Source organism: Pongo abelii, chromosome 10 (genome assembly GCF_028885655.2).
Source record: "Pongo abelii isolate AG06213 chromosome 10, NHGRI_mPonAbe1-v2.0_pri, whole genome shotgun sequence".
Lineage (NCBI taxonomy): Eukaryota > Metazoa > Chordata > Mammalia > Primates > Hominidae > Pongo > Pongo abelii.
In genome coordinates this window covers 47,345,921-47,359,582 of record NC_071995.2, presented here as the reverse complement: position 1 = coordinate 47,359,582, position 13,662 = coordinate 47,345,921, and positions in this window count along the sequence as shown.

Below are 13,662 nucleotides of genomic sequence, written 5' to 3'. Positions count from 1 at the left end.
GGACAAAGGTGGAAGAAATGGAGACACGAGGTTCAAATATAGACGGTGTGAGTTAAGGAGGCCATCTCTGGCAAGCATGTGTCAGTGTCAGTTAAGACACTAATTTGGTTAGTTCAATCAGCTCACGAGCACCTACACACCCTCCTCTTGACACACAGCTACCTGCCTGGTCCCCGCTCAGTCTCCCCCGCCCTGTCCTCCACTCACCAGCACCCTTGGCCTAGGGAACAGGCATACAAATAGGAAATTACCCCATCCTCAGAGAACCCATGTCCAGCGGTTCTCTTCCTCAGGAATGGCGCCCATCCTTGCTTCCAGCCTAAGGCTGAGAGACTCCAGAAAGCGAGGAGGATGTGGGGTGTGAACAGCTGTCTGTGGATGATGCCAGGAGAAGGATTTGTTTTCTGAGTCGCAGCTTAAGATATCGCGAGGATGCCTAGTGTGGGAGGAAGGGGAGTGGCATCATGATGCAGGACACATGCACGGCACAGCTGTGCCGGCCCTGGGCTGTTTCCAGCCTCTCAGGTCCCAGGCTCTTTCTTTTCTGGAGGCCTCACCCCAATGACACTTAACATCTTAAAATGCCCTCACACTAAATGTATCGCTCTAAATAATTAGAAAGCATTTTTATAAACTTGCTTCAGAAATTAACTGGCTATGAGTAAGTTATTTAATGTGTACTTAGCTGTGAGTGACATCTCAGCAATCAGCATGCACAGAGAAGAAATCGAACAAGTTTTATAAATGTAATGAGACTATTTTGAATATTAAATTTGACAGTGAATGAAACTGACAATATTATGTTTTATAAAGATTTCATACATATTCATACATTCTTTGTTTTTATATTTTGGCACCCATATTTTCAAAGGTTTCATATTTTCACAGGCTCTTGGCACTGTGCTTAAGGGGCCTGGTGGCTGAACTTGCTCTGGTGATGGAGGACTTTGACCTTCTGCACGTCCTCTAGTGAGCTCTCTGGCAAACATGCAGAGTGTCTGACATTGTTCTCCTGCTTTGGTAACAATTTCATCTTCTTAAAGGCAAAGAAAGCCTGCACAGGCCAAGCTGTGAAGCCAAGAGGGTTGGAAGACAAATATATATGTGTGTGTATCTTTGTGCATATATGTGTGTGTGTATGTATACATGTTTGTGTATGTATGTATGTATTTATGTAGGTGTGGATGTATTTATGTATGTATGTGCACATGTGTATGTGTGTATGTATATATGTGTATATGTGTATGTGTGTGTATAAATGTTTGTGTGTATAAATGTATGTGTATGTGTGTATAAATGTATGTGTATGCGTGTGTATATATGTGTAAATATGTGTGTGTGTGTGTGTCTGGTGTTTTTCTAGTGATGAGGTTCATTGATACTATACAGGAGCCTAATTTTTTTTCAGAGCAAAGTTGACATTTCTGGTCAATGTAATGCTTCTACCCCCAAAAAATTCAGGGAAGACAAGGCATGGGAAGGAGTATTTTTCTGAGCATTGCTTCAAGCCATATTCGGGGACTGGCCATAGCTCTGCTTGCATGGCCCACAGCCTCAGATGAGGAAGCAAAACAAATGTGGAAGGGGACATGGGAGAAGGGTCCACTCTAGCCTTGACTAACTGCAAAGAGGCATACAGTGGAAAGGAGAAAACCCCTTCAAAAACAACCCAGGCATAGAGCCAGGGAGGGGAAAGCTATGCATGGTCTGAAAAGTCAGAAAACAGATGAACATGACTCTATGATCAGAGGAGTCAACTTCTCAAGAAGAGAAGATGTGTATGGCTGGGATGCTGTTAACTATCACGTGAGGACTTTGAAGGCAGGAATTTGAAGGTAGCTACATCTGACATGTTACAGGATCTGCCTCTAACAGGTGGGCAACATGCAGGAACAGATGTGGAATTTGAGTAGAGAGTAGGAAATTGTACAAAAGAAATGGAAACTTGAAGATGTCAGAAATGAAAATCTTGCCGGGTGCAGTGGCTCACGCCTGTAATCCTAACACTTTGGGAGGCCGAGGTGGGCGGATCATGAGGTCAAGAGATCGAGACCATCCTGGCCAACACGGTGAAACCCCGTCTCTACTAAAAACACAAAAATTAGCTGGGCGTGGTGGCGCATGCCTGTAGTCCCAGCTACTTGGGGGGCTGAGGCAGGAAAATTGCTTGAACCCAGGAGGTGGAGGTTGCAGTAAGTTGAGATTGTGCCACTGCACTCCAGCCTGGTGACAGAGTGAGACTCTGTCTCAAAAAAAAAAAAAAAAAAAAAAAGAAAAGAAAATCTTAACATCAGAGATACAGAAATCCTTTGGCAGGTTTATCAGCCAACTAGACAAAAGCAAGGCAAAAAAATATGTGAATTTGAGGCAAGATCAATAGAAAATTAGCCAACTATAACACAGAGAGAAGAAACAAACCAGCAACCCCCAAACCAAACACCCAAGATGTGTGGGACAATATCAATGGTTTCACACACATATGATCAAAGTCCCAGAAGGAGAAGGGAGAAGAAATATTTAAAGAGCTACTTGAAGAGATAATCACTGAGAATTTCCAAAATTAAAGACAAGAAGCCACAGATCCAAGGAGCTCAGAGAACTGAAGCAGGATAAATACAAAGAAAAACATACCTCAGCATATCATAGTCAAACCTGAAACCAAAGATGAGAGAAGAACTTGAAAGCAGCCAAAAAGAAAAAGTTACCCAGTAGAGTAAGAAATAAAGCAGTCTTCTCAGGCAGTCTTGTGAGTTATGGGTCCACTAGATAACCCAGGAGCCTTCTAGAATATTCCTCCATTTGGGGGCAATTAGCTTAAGCAAGTATCTGTTACCTGCAAAAAACAATTGGCCGGGATATAACATCCCAGCCAATTAGCCAATTAGGAGGCTGAGTGGCCTCCCATGCTCCAGTTCTACATACCCTGGCCCTGGCTCTTGTGTCACACCCTGCCCCCGCTCTCTGCACACTCTGGGAGGCCCTGCGCTGGCTGGTGGCTTCATCACCCCTCAAACACTATTTATTGCCTCTGAGCTGGGAGGAAGCTGAGCAGGTGGAGGCTGGATACACTAGTCACTGACCTCAGTGACTCTTGAGGCAGGCCCTGGGGTCTGACTGCTGCCTCACATTCTTTCCCGGGAGCTGAGCAGCCTTGAACAACCAAAGCCTGAGTCCAGCTTGGTGCACCAGTCAGGGTGCTGCCACAGAGATGTTCACTGCCACTGGCAGCAGTGCTGTGAGCAGGCAGCTGCCAGTGATTCAGGCCGCCAGTAGTCAAGAAGATTCGGTTTCCTCTCTCATCACCCCCAGGCTGTCTGTTAGACACCCCATATCCTCACTCTCTGGAAGAGAGGAGCCTTTCCTGCAGAAGCCACAAGGAGGCAGCAAAGTGCTCGTCTAAGGGCCTCAGCAGGCCTGGAGAGGGGCCGGGAATTCAGGAATTAGAAGGGAGGGAACTGCGGGAAGAGTGACAGGAGGGGAGCTGGTGGGGTTCCTGGGAAGGTGCAGGTGGAGCGTGGACAGCAAGTGCGGCAGAGGGAGAAGGCATTCCTGACCCATGCTGGGACACGGGGATCCTGCAGAGGACTCGTGGTGGAGTCTGCTCTCCCTTGGACTGGGGCCCCTTCCTCCTCCCTTGACCGCCTACCCCCAGCAGGTCCTCTGCTCTGTATGGCAGAGATCTGTCCCTGCAAATGACCCTTTGGGCAGCCATTTTTAGGAGCTCTGCCAGGAGGCCCTTCCCATGGACTTCCTCAAGCATGTAGCATGGCCCCATTGATTCATTTACTCATTCATTCATTCAACAAGTACCTATTGGGCACCTAACATGAGGCAATGTTCTAGGTGTTAGGGATACTGTAGTGAGTAAAACAGATTTTTAAAAAGTTTTTTCATGGCCAGGCACAGTGGCTCAAGCCTGTAATCCCAGCACTTTCGGAGGCCGAGGCGGGCACGTCACAAGGTCAGGAAATCGAGACCATCCTGGCTAACATGGTGAAACCCCATCTCCACTAAAAATACAAAAAATTAGCCAGGCGTGGTGGCGGGCACCTGTAGTCCCAGCTGTTCGGGAGGCTGAGGCAGGAGAATGGCATGAACCCGGGAGGCGGAGGTTGTGTGAGCCATGATCGTGCCACTGCACTCCAGCCTGGGCGACTGAGCGAGACTCCGTCTGAAAAAACAAACAAACAAAAAACTGCTTTCACAAAGCTTACATTCTTTGGGGGGAAAAGACAAGAAACAAAAATAAGTTAGTAAAATGCACAGTTATGTCAGAACGTAAAAGGTTCCATGGAGAAACACAAATTTCAAGAGGGATAAGGCAGCAGAGTGCAGGGGAGTGGGTGTTACCATTTAAAGTAGAGAGGGCATGGCAGGACGTTTCAGTAAAGACTTGAAGCAGGTGAGGAGGTGAGCTGCGGGACGGGCGTGCCAGGCAGGGAGAGCAGGCTGAGGTGAGAGCCTGCCTGGCACACTCAGGGAGCAGCAAGGTGCCCGGGATACCTGGTGTGGGTGAGTGGGAGGGTGAGAGGAGCCACGTTGCAGAGGCCACTGGGAGGCCGATCACACAAGGCCTTGTAGGCCACCGTAAGGACCTCTGTTCACCCGGAATGCAATGGGAGCCATTGCAGAATTCTAAGCAGAGAAGTGACATCATCTGCCCTTCAAGAGCATCATCTGGCTGCAACCATGAGCATAGACTGGGAGCAGGGCGCAGGGAGACCAGCTGGAAGCTGTTTCAATTCCCACCCCATTCAGAAAGCCTAGTCATGAAGGCCGGACGTGGTGGCTCACGCCTGTAATCCCAGCACTTTGGGAGGCCGCGGTGAGTGGATCACCTGAGGTTGAGTTTGAGACCAGCCTGGCAAACATGGTGAAACCCTGTCTCTACTAAAAAATACAAAACTTAGTCGGGCATGGTGGCGGGCACCTGTAATCCCAGCTTCTTGGGAGGCTGAGGCAGGAGAATCGCTTGAACTTGGGAAGCGGAGATTCAAGTGAGCCGAGATCATTGCACTCCAGCTGGAGAGACAAGAGTGAGACTCTGTCTCAAAAAAAAAAAAAAGCTTAGTCAATGAGCTCAGATGGCCCTTCCACCACGAAGCTTCCACTAATCCTCCCTAAGCCTCCCCTTCTCCTGGGGGCTCTCCTGCCTTTGTGCGTGGATCTCTTCCAGCATTGGTCCATCTTGCCTTTGTTCTGGGATTATCGGTGAGCCTGTCCTCAACCCCACTAGACCTGAAACTCTTTAAGACGGATGCCCAGTTGCTTTCACAGCTGTAGCTTCCCCTCTACCCCGACCCTCAGAGGGCCATGCACACAGTAGAAACCAAGTCAAGCTTTCCCTAAGGAGTAAGTGCTCCCACCCCTCCTTGGCTGCCTCTGAGGCTTCTTCCGGGCTGTGTTTCTGCCTGGAATGCCACAATCGTTGTATTAAATGCTTGGCCACCATGACAGCCCTAGTGCTTTCTGTGAGCTGCATGTCACTGTCCCTCAGCACAGCCAGGTTTACAGGACACAGCTTGTCACCAGCCCATAAGGCAGCCTGTCAGCGCTGGCAGGAAGCACACACAAACCAGTGAGTTTGTACAACCAGTGGCCTCTCTGGAGGCTCCTGAAGGCAATTAAATGTGTAATTTTTCATTTATTGATTCCTTAAACATTTATTGAGCGCCTACTGTGGTGCCATGATCTGTATTAGGCAGCGGGGGCACGGAAGTGAGTAAAACTCATTTCCCAGGAGCCTACTGCAAACACAGGGTGCTGACTGGATGCAAAGCACTGGCACAGTTACAGAAATAAATTCAAGTATTGTCCTGAACTCCCAAGGACTCACAATCCACCCACCACTCCTTCAGCAATTGTACTGTGCCAAGTGCTGGAGTTAACGATGAAAACAGAGGGGTCATGGCAAGCCTCACAGGGTGACGCTTGAGTAGAGACTTGAAAAGGTGGGGAGGCAAGTCATGGAGGAATGGTGACATTGGGACAGACTCCCCTCACACTCCAGTGTGGAGAAACAGTAGTAACTGGTAGGGAGCTAGTGTGGGAATGCAAGACAAAGTGCAACAGAGAACGGGGAAGACATTCATGGCAGTGAAGGTTTGGGGAGGCCTTTGGGGCTAAGTGAGATCTCCATGAAATGTGGAAGGATGGGTGGAACTATCGCAGGGGGCAGGAGGCAGGAAATCCAAGGGAAAAGGACAGTGTAAGCACAGAGCATGTTCATGTGGCAGCAAGTGGCCAGCTTGGGTGTAGTTCCACACCACGTGTTGTAGGAGATAAGCCCAGCTGGGGCTGGATGTGGATGGGCTTGAAGGCCAACCAGAGGATGCTCCTCTGTAGGCAATGGAGAGCCACTGATGACAACGTGGAGAATTTAAAGAATGGAGACAGAGAGAGCAAGGAGAGGAGCAGGTGTGGAGTGTGCACAACAGTCATGTAAAGCACCAGTTACAACTGTAGTCACTCACTCATGCCTTTGCTTGTCCACAGACATAGTTATTATGCACAAAACCTCATGCCGATTGAAGATGGGATAAGACAGATGGGGAGAAAACAAAGAAAAATAAAACCCAGTTTATGTGGAGGATTTTAAATCAAGGGAGAGACAGACACCAGTAAAACCCGAGCACACTCTTCCTTGAGGTCGGTGATATGATGCTCTTCTTGGTTTCCCACCCACGTTCCCCACACTCCTCCAGCTCCTGCAGATTTTCATTCTCTTCTGCCTGTGTTCCCTAGGGGCTGCTCCAGTGCCTGGACTCTCCTCTCATGCCACAGGACATCCCAAGATGACTTCAGATTGCCCTATTGCCTCAAACATCAGCTGTACGATGAAGATTCCCAAATCCATCCCCAATTCCAATCTCTCCTCTGAGTCATAGAGCTGTATATGCAAACGCTCAACTGCACATCCCAACTGGCTGCCCATTGGCACCTCCAATTCAATCAACGCAAATGAAATTCATCACCTTTCCTTCTCATCCCCAACCCTGCAGCTCTACTTGTGCCTCTGGTCTCAATGCATATCTGCCAGCCTTATCCACTGCCAAACCTGAACTGGGCATCATAGGTGCCTGAGCTCCTGCACCCATTCATGCAATCTCTCACCAAGCCCTGTCATCGTCTACATCTTTTGTGTCTTCCCCTCAGTGACTACCCTAAATTGGGCCACCAACTAATCTCCCTGGCTTCTGTTTTACTCTTTCAATCTATGCTCCATACTAAGCCAGAGACATCTAAAATGCAGGTCTAATTCCACACTTCTGCTTAAAAATTCATTAATGGCTCTTCATTCTTCTTAGGATAAAGTTCAATCATGGCCTATAAAGATTTTTGTGACAGCTCTTCAGCCTGGCTGTATGATATTCCATTGTATGCATGTGCAATGATTTATTTAATCAGTCCTCTAGTGAGAGATGTGTGAGTTGGTTTTTGCTAAACTTGCTAATATGAACAATGCTCCAGCTGATAACTGTTTTCTTTTTTTTTTCTTTTTAAGAGAGGCGGTCTCACTTTGTCCCATGATGGAGTGCAGTGGCGTGATCATAGCTCACTGCTGCCTTGAACTCCTGGGCTCAAGAGATCCTCCCACCTCAGCCTCCCAAGTGGCTGGGACTACTGCACCCAGCTAATTTTTTAATTTTCATTTTTTTGTAGAGACAAGGTCTCGCCACTTTGCCCAGGCTGGTCTTGAACTCCTGGGCTTAAGCAGTCCTACCACCTTGGCCTCCCTAAGTGCTAGGATTACAGGTGTGAGCCACCACATCTGGCTGATAATTTTATATGTAACTTATTTTGCATATGTGAAAGTACATTGGATCAGAAATTCTATGCATTTGTAATTCTGACAAGTCTTAATGAATTACAGTTCTAACAGCAACACAAGAGTGCTTATTACCCTACAACTATGCCAAGGCTAAGTGTCCAACATCTAGGTTTTTTGCCAATCAGTGGGTGAAAAATTATACTAAAGGTAGTTTCAATTGTCTTGTGAGTGAGGTTGAGTATTTTTTCATGTTTAACAGCCATTTATCTTTCCATTAACCATCCCATTTTCTTATTGAACTTGCTATTTTTCATATTGATTTGTAGAGATTTTGTACATATTAAGCAAATTAGCCCCTCTGACTATGATACGGGTTGCAAATATTTTCCCTACTTTGCCATTCGTCTTTGTTTATGGTGTTTTTCGCTCTGTAGAAATTATAGATTTTTATGTTGACAGAATTTGTCTTTTTTTAAAGCTATGAGAAAATGTGTGCCATTCTGGAAAACACTTTCTCTACTGTAACATTATAAATTTGTGGTTTTACTCTTTTACATTTATTTATTTATTTGGAAATGGAGTCTCACTCTGTCATCTAGGCTGGAGTGCAGTTGCACAATCTCAGCTTACTGCAACCTCTGTCTCCCAAGTTCAAGCAATTCTCCTGCCTCAGCCTCCCAAGTAGCTGGGATTACAGGTGCCTGCCAACATGCCTGGCTAATTTTTTGTATGTTTAGTAGAGACGGGATTTCGCTATGTTGGCCAGGCTGGTCTCAAACTCCTGACCTCGAGTGATCTGCCTGCCTCGGCCTCCCAAAGTGCTAGGGTTACAGGCATGAGCCACCAAGCCTGGCCTCTAACATTTATTTAAACATAATTGTTCCATATGGATTTATTTTAGTGTAAGAACTGAAAAGAGACACATTATTTTTCTCCAGGTGACTACACAATTGTCTCAATGCTACTTACTATATCATCCATCTTTTCCCTACTGACAGACAATGCCATCTTTATCATTTACTAAACTTTTTAATGCCTCAGGTCTATTTCTGGACTATTATGTTCTCTTTGTTTTTTTTTTGAAATGGAGTCTCAGTCTATCACCCAGGGTGGAGGGCAGTGGCGCGATCTCAGCTCACTGCAACCTCTGCCTCCCAGGTTCAAGCAATTCTCCTGCCTCAGCCTTCTGAGTAGCTGGGAATACAGGTGCACACCACCATGCCAGGCTAATTTTTGTATTTTTTCAGTAGGGACAGGGTTTCACCATGTTTTCCAGGCTAGTCTCAAACTCTTGGCCTCAGGTGATCTGCCCAACTAGGCCTCCCAAAGTGCTGGGATTACAGGCATGAACCACCACGCCTGGCCTATTATGTTCTCCTGATCAAAATGTTTATGCGTGTGCTAGTGTCCTCTGGATTTACTTTTTAACTATTGTATTAATATGTGGTACAGTGCTTCTCCTCTCATTAACCTTACTTTTCAAAATGTTCTCATGGCTATTCTTTTTGTTTTGGTTGGTTGTTTTCATTCTGAGGATGCTACTGAAGCAACATGGTTATCCCTGATGCAAAAATCTCCATATGAATTTATATTCAGGTTGCGTACTCTGTTGGTATTTTTATTAGATCTGTGTTAAATTTATGGATTAATTTATGGAGAGCTGACATCTTTATAATAGTGAGTCTTTCTACCCAAAAATAGAATATGCCTTCCTATTTATTCAAACTTCCTTTGGTGGCATTTTAGTTTTGAGTACTGATACGGTTTGGCTCTGTGTCCCCACCCAAATCTCATCTTGAATGGTAATCCCCATAACCCCCACATGTCCAGGAAGGGACCTGGTGGGAGGTGATTGGATCATGGGGGCAGTTTCCCCCATGCTGTTCTCGTAATAGTGACTTTTCACGAGATCTGGTGGCTATGTAAGTGTTCCTCTTTCACACTCATTCTCTCTCTCGTCACCTTGTGAAGAAGTTGCCTGCTTTACCTCGCCTTCTGCCATGAATGTAAGTTTCCTGAGGCCTCCCCAGCCAAGTGGAACTGTGAGTCAATTAAACCTCTTTCCTTTGTAAATTACCAGTCTCTGGTATTATCTTTATAGCAGTGTGAGAACAGACTAATGCAGGTACCTAGATCTAGCACATTTATTGTGCTTGGTTTACTGTGTTGTTGCTGTTGTAAACAATACAATCTACTCTCTCATATTCTCAAACAGGCGGTTTTAAAAAAATACTCATTTCTACCCATTTTCCTAAAATATCTTATTTGTATTAGTTTTTCAGTTGATATCCTTGGATTTTTCATGTAGGCTATCATATCATAAATATTTTAACTCTTCTAGTTTTTATATCTCATTCTCTTCTTTAATTACGTAGGCCAGTACTTCCAAAGGAAAATTAAATAAAAAGAGTCATGGGACCATCCTTGTAACATACCTAATTAATCAGAATAATCCAGATTTCTTCAGTGAGCATGATGCTGGCCTTTGCAGTAAAATGTGTTTATCATGTCTTAGAGGCTGGAGGTTTCATACAGTTTTGTCTGTGATTCTCTAACCTAGGGGGTCAATATCTCAGAGGGTTTCAATCTGTGCATGAGAATCTTCCTTTGCTGATAGTTTCTTTTCCCTTACAGAAACAAACAAACAACAAAAAAACACAGTATACAGATCTCAAGTAGAGTGTACGCTGACTTAAATTGCATTGTGAATCCCAAGGTAACTTAGTATTGGTCAATAGCTTTATTTGATTTGATTCCCTAGGAAGATAAAATACTTGAGCCAACAGCAGCAAGATCCTGTGTCCTCTGACTGGGTCCCAGGAGGTAGCTGCCCTAGCTAAGAGAGCAACTAGTCCTGCTCTAGTGGACAAGAGTGGGGAGGGGCTGTGCTATCAAAGTCTGGGTCCTAGAGTCAGACCACCTGGCAGGAGGCACTCAGACCTAAGCCCTAAGAGCAGTTAACAACAGCTAACATTTTTTGAACACTTGCTATATACCACGTGTGTGTTTCAGTAGTCATTTACTCCTCACAACCATCCTAATGAAGTGGGGACTATTATTTCCCCACAGATGATGAAACTGGGGCACAGTAATGTAACTTGCTCAAAGTCATAAGTTGATAGGTGATAGAGGCAGTTTCAAACCACGTACTTTGGCTCCAGAGCCTATGTTCTTTTTGATTGTTTAGTTCTACGTACTCACAGAGCCTATATTTTTGGAGGAGTTTTTTGTTTGTTTGTTTGTTTGTTTGTTTTGAGACAGGGTCTCACTCTGTCGCCCAAGCTGGAGTGCAATGGTGTGATCATGGCTCACTGCAGCCTTGACCTCTACAGGCTCAAGCAGTCCTCCTACCTCAGCCTCCTGAATAGCTGGAACCACAGGTGTGTGTCACCACACCTGGCTAATTTTTGTATTTTTAGTAGAGAAGGGGTTTTGCCATGTTGCCCAGGCTGGTCTTGAACTCCTAAGGTCAAGTGATCTGCAGGCCTCGGCCTCCCACTGTGCTGGGATTACAGGCGTGAGCTCCCAGGCCTGGCCAGCGCCTATGTTCTTAACCACTGTGTTCTAATCCCCCAGAAGATGGAGCCTGGGGACCTGAGCAAAGATCCAGGAGGAACCATGAATGTGGCCTCCATTGTAAACCACATCAACCCCAGGGAAAGAGTGCCTGACTATGAAAGACTACTCTAGAGCAGGGGTCCCCAACATGTACTGGGCCGTGGCCTGTTAGGAACTGGGCTGCACAGCAAGAGGTTAGCAGCAGGCGGGTGAGCATTACCACCTGAGCTCTGCGCTCCGCCTCCTGTCAGATCAGCGGTGGCATTAGATTCTCATAGGAGGGAGAACTCTATTGTGAACTGCACATGCGAGTGATCTAGGTTGCACGATCCTTATGAGAATCTAATGCCTGATGATCTGAGGTGGAACAGTTTCATCCTGAAACCATGTTCCCCAACCCCCTGTCTGTGGAAAAATTGTATTCCACAAAACCAGTCCCTGGTGCCAAAATGCTTGGGGATCACTGTTCTAGAGCCAGGAAGAGTTAACTGGAAGCTGGATAATGGGTGCCATTGCTAGCTTTTCTTTTTATCCACATTCTTCTTTTGGTTTATTTTCTTGCCCTTCTTCCTCTGCCTTGCCCTAAATGTTGGCATGTCCCATGCAATGGTCTTGAGCCCTCCTCATTCTCTTATCCACACTCTCTCCCTAAGCATCCACATCCAGATCTTCCTGATGATGACTCCCCAGTGGATATCTCCAGTCCAGGCTTCTTCCCTGACCCAACTAATGTGCCCACCTCTCTATTCTACAGCACCACTGAGATGCCTTACAGGCACCTCAAACTTAACATGTCTAAAACAGAACTTTTTTTTTCTGCCCCTGTACAAACCTGCTCCTCCCACAGACTTCTCTGCAGTCAATTTACATAAGATACTTATTCAATAAATATTTATTAAGCACCTACTATAGCAGTGAACAAAGTAGACAAAAACCCTGCCTTCCTAAAGCTTACATTCTACTACTGGAAAACCTACAGTAAACAGAAAAAAATAAGTAAATTAGAAGATAATAAGGGCTAAGGAGAAAGCCAAGAAGAGGTACAGTGAGCAGGGGATGAGGACTGAAATTTTTGAAAGAGCAAGTGAGAAGAGCAGGAGGTGAAGTCAGAGAAGCAACAGGGGGTGGGCCTTGAGCTTTTATCCTGAGGAAGATGGAGGACTTTGAACAGAAGCAGGATGTGAGTAGATTGCCAATGTAATAGGAATACCCCAGCTGCTGTGAATAAACTAAAGAAGGGCAGTAAGGATGAAAGCTGGGAGACCAGTTAGGGAACTCTTGCTATAGTCCAGGTAACAGATAATGGATAATGGGGAGTTGGACCAGCAGACCGTGGAAAACTGGTAAGATAGGGTCACATTCTGGATATATTCTGAAGCAGGGGGTTCTACCATTCACCCAAGTTCTCAGGCCAAAAATCTCAGTCTCGTCCTTGATTCTTCCTTTTCCCTCATATCCCATATCCAATCCATCAGCAACTCCTTGGGGTTCTATTTCCAAAATGTGCCACAGTCACAGTTCCTGTCCATCTTCACCACCCCCACATGCCAGCTAAACCACCTGGCTTTACCTCTCACCTAGATCACTGCAATACCCTTTAATCTGATCTCTCTGCTTCCTCTTTTGCCCCCTGCAATCTAGTCTTCACAAGCAGCCAGAGGGATCATTTTCAAACTTAGATCATATTACAGGATGCCCTTGCCTGTGATCCTTTAAGAGCTTTGCAATGAACCAAGAATAAAGGCCAAAATCCATACTGAGAACTACACGGGCTGGCATGGGCTGCCCACTGATGACTTCTCTGTTCTCAACTCTTTCCCTCTTTTTATTGATCGTCCTGCTCCAGCCACACCGGGGTCCTTCCTATTCCTCAAACTCACCAAACTCCTTCCTGCTTTGGAGCCAGAGCTATCCCCTCTGATGGTGTCAGTGTACCCCACCTTATTGCATGACTGGTTGCCTATCGACATCAAATCTCAGCTCAGTCATCACCTCTTCATAGAAGACCATCCTGAGAACTTTCATCTAGTATAGATACTGTACTATATATACTAAGTATAGCTAGTATAGTCCACCACGCTGTGTAAACAGAAAACACAATCTTGAGCAGGAAGCCCTTTAGAAATCCCCGCATCCATACCACAAGGGTGCCTAGGTTTCTTTTTATCCAATAGTAGGGACGATTGAGGACCAGAGGGGAAGTTTGAGTTTCCAGGCACCAAATAGGAGATGATGGTGACCACCACCTTTCCCTCGTGTCACCTTGGGGGAAGGAATTACCTCAGGCAGCTGGAAGCCAAGAGTTTTCCCTTCTCCTCTCTCACTCAGGAAGT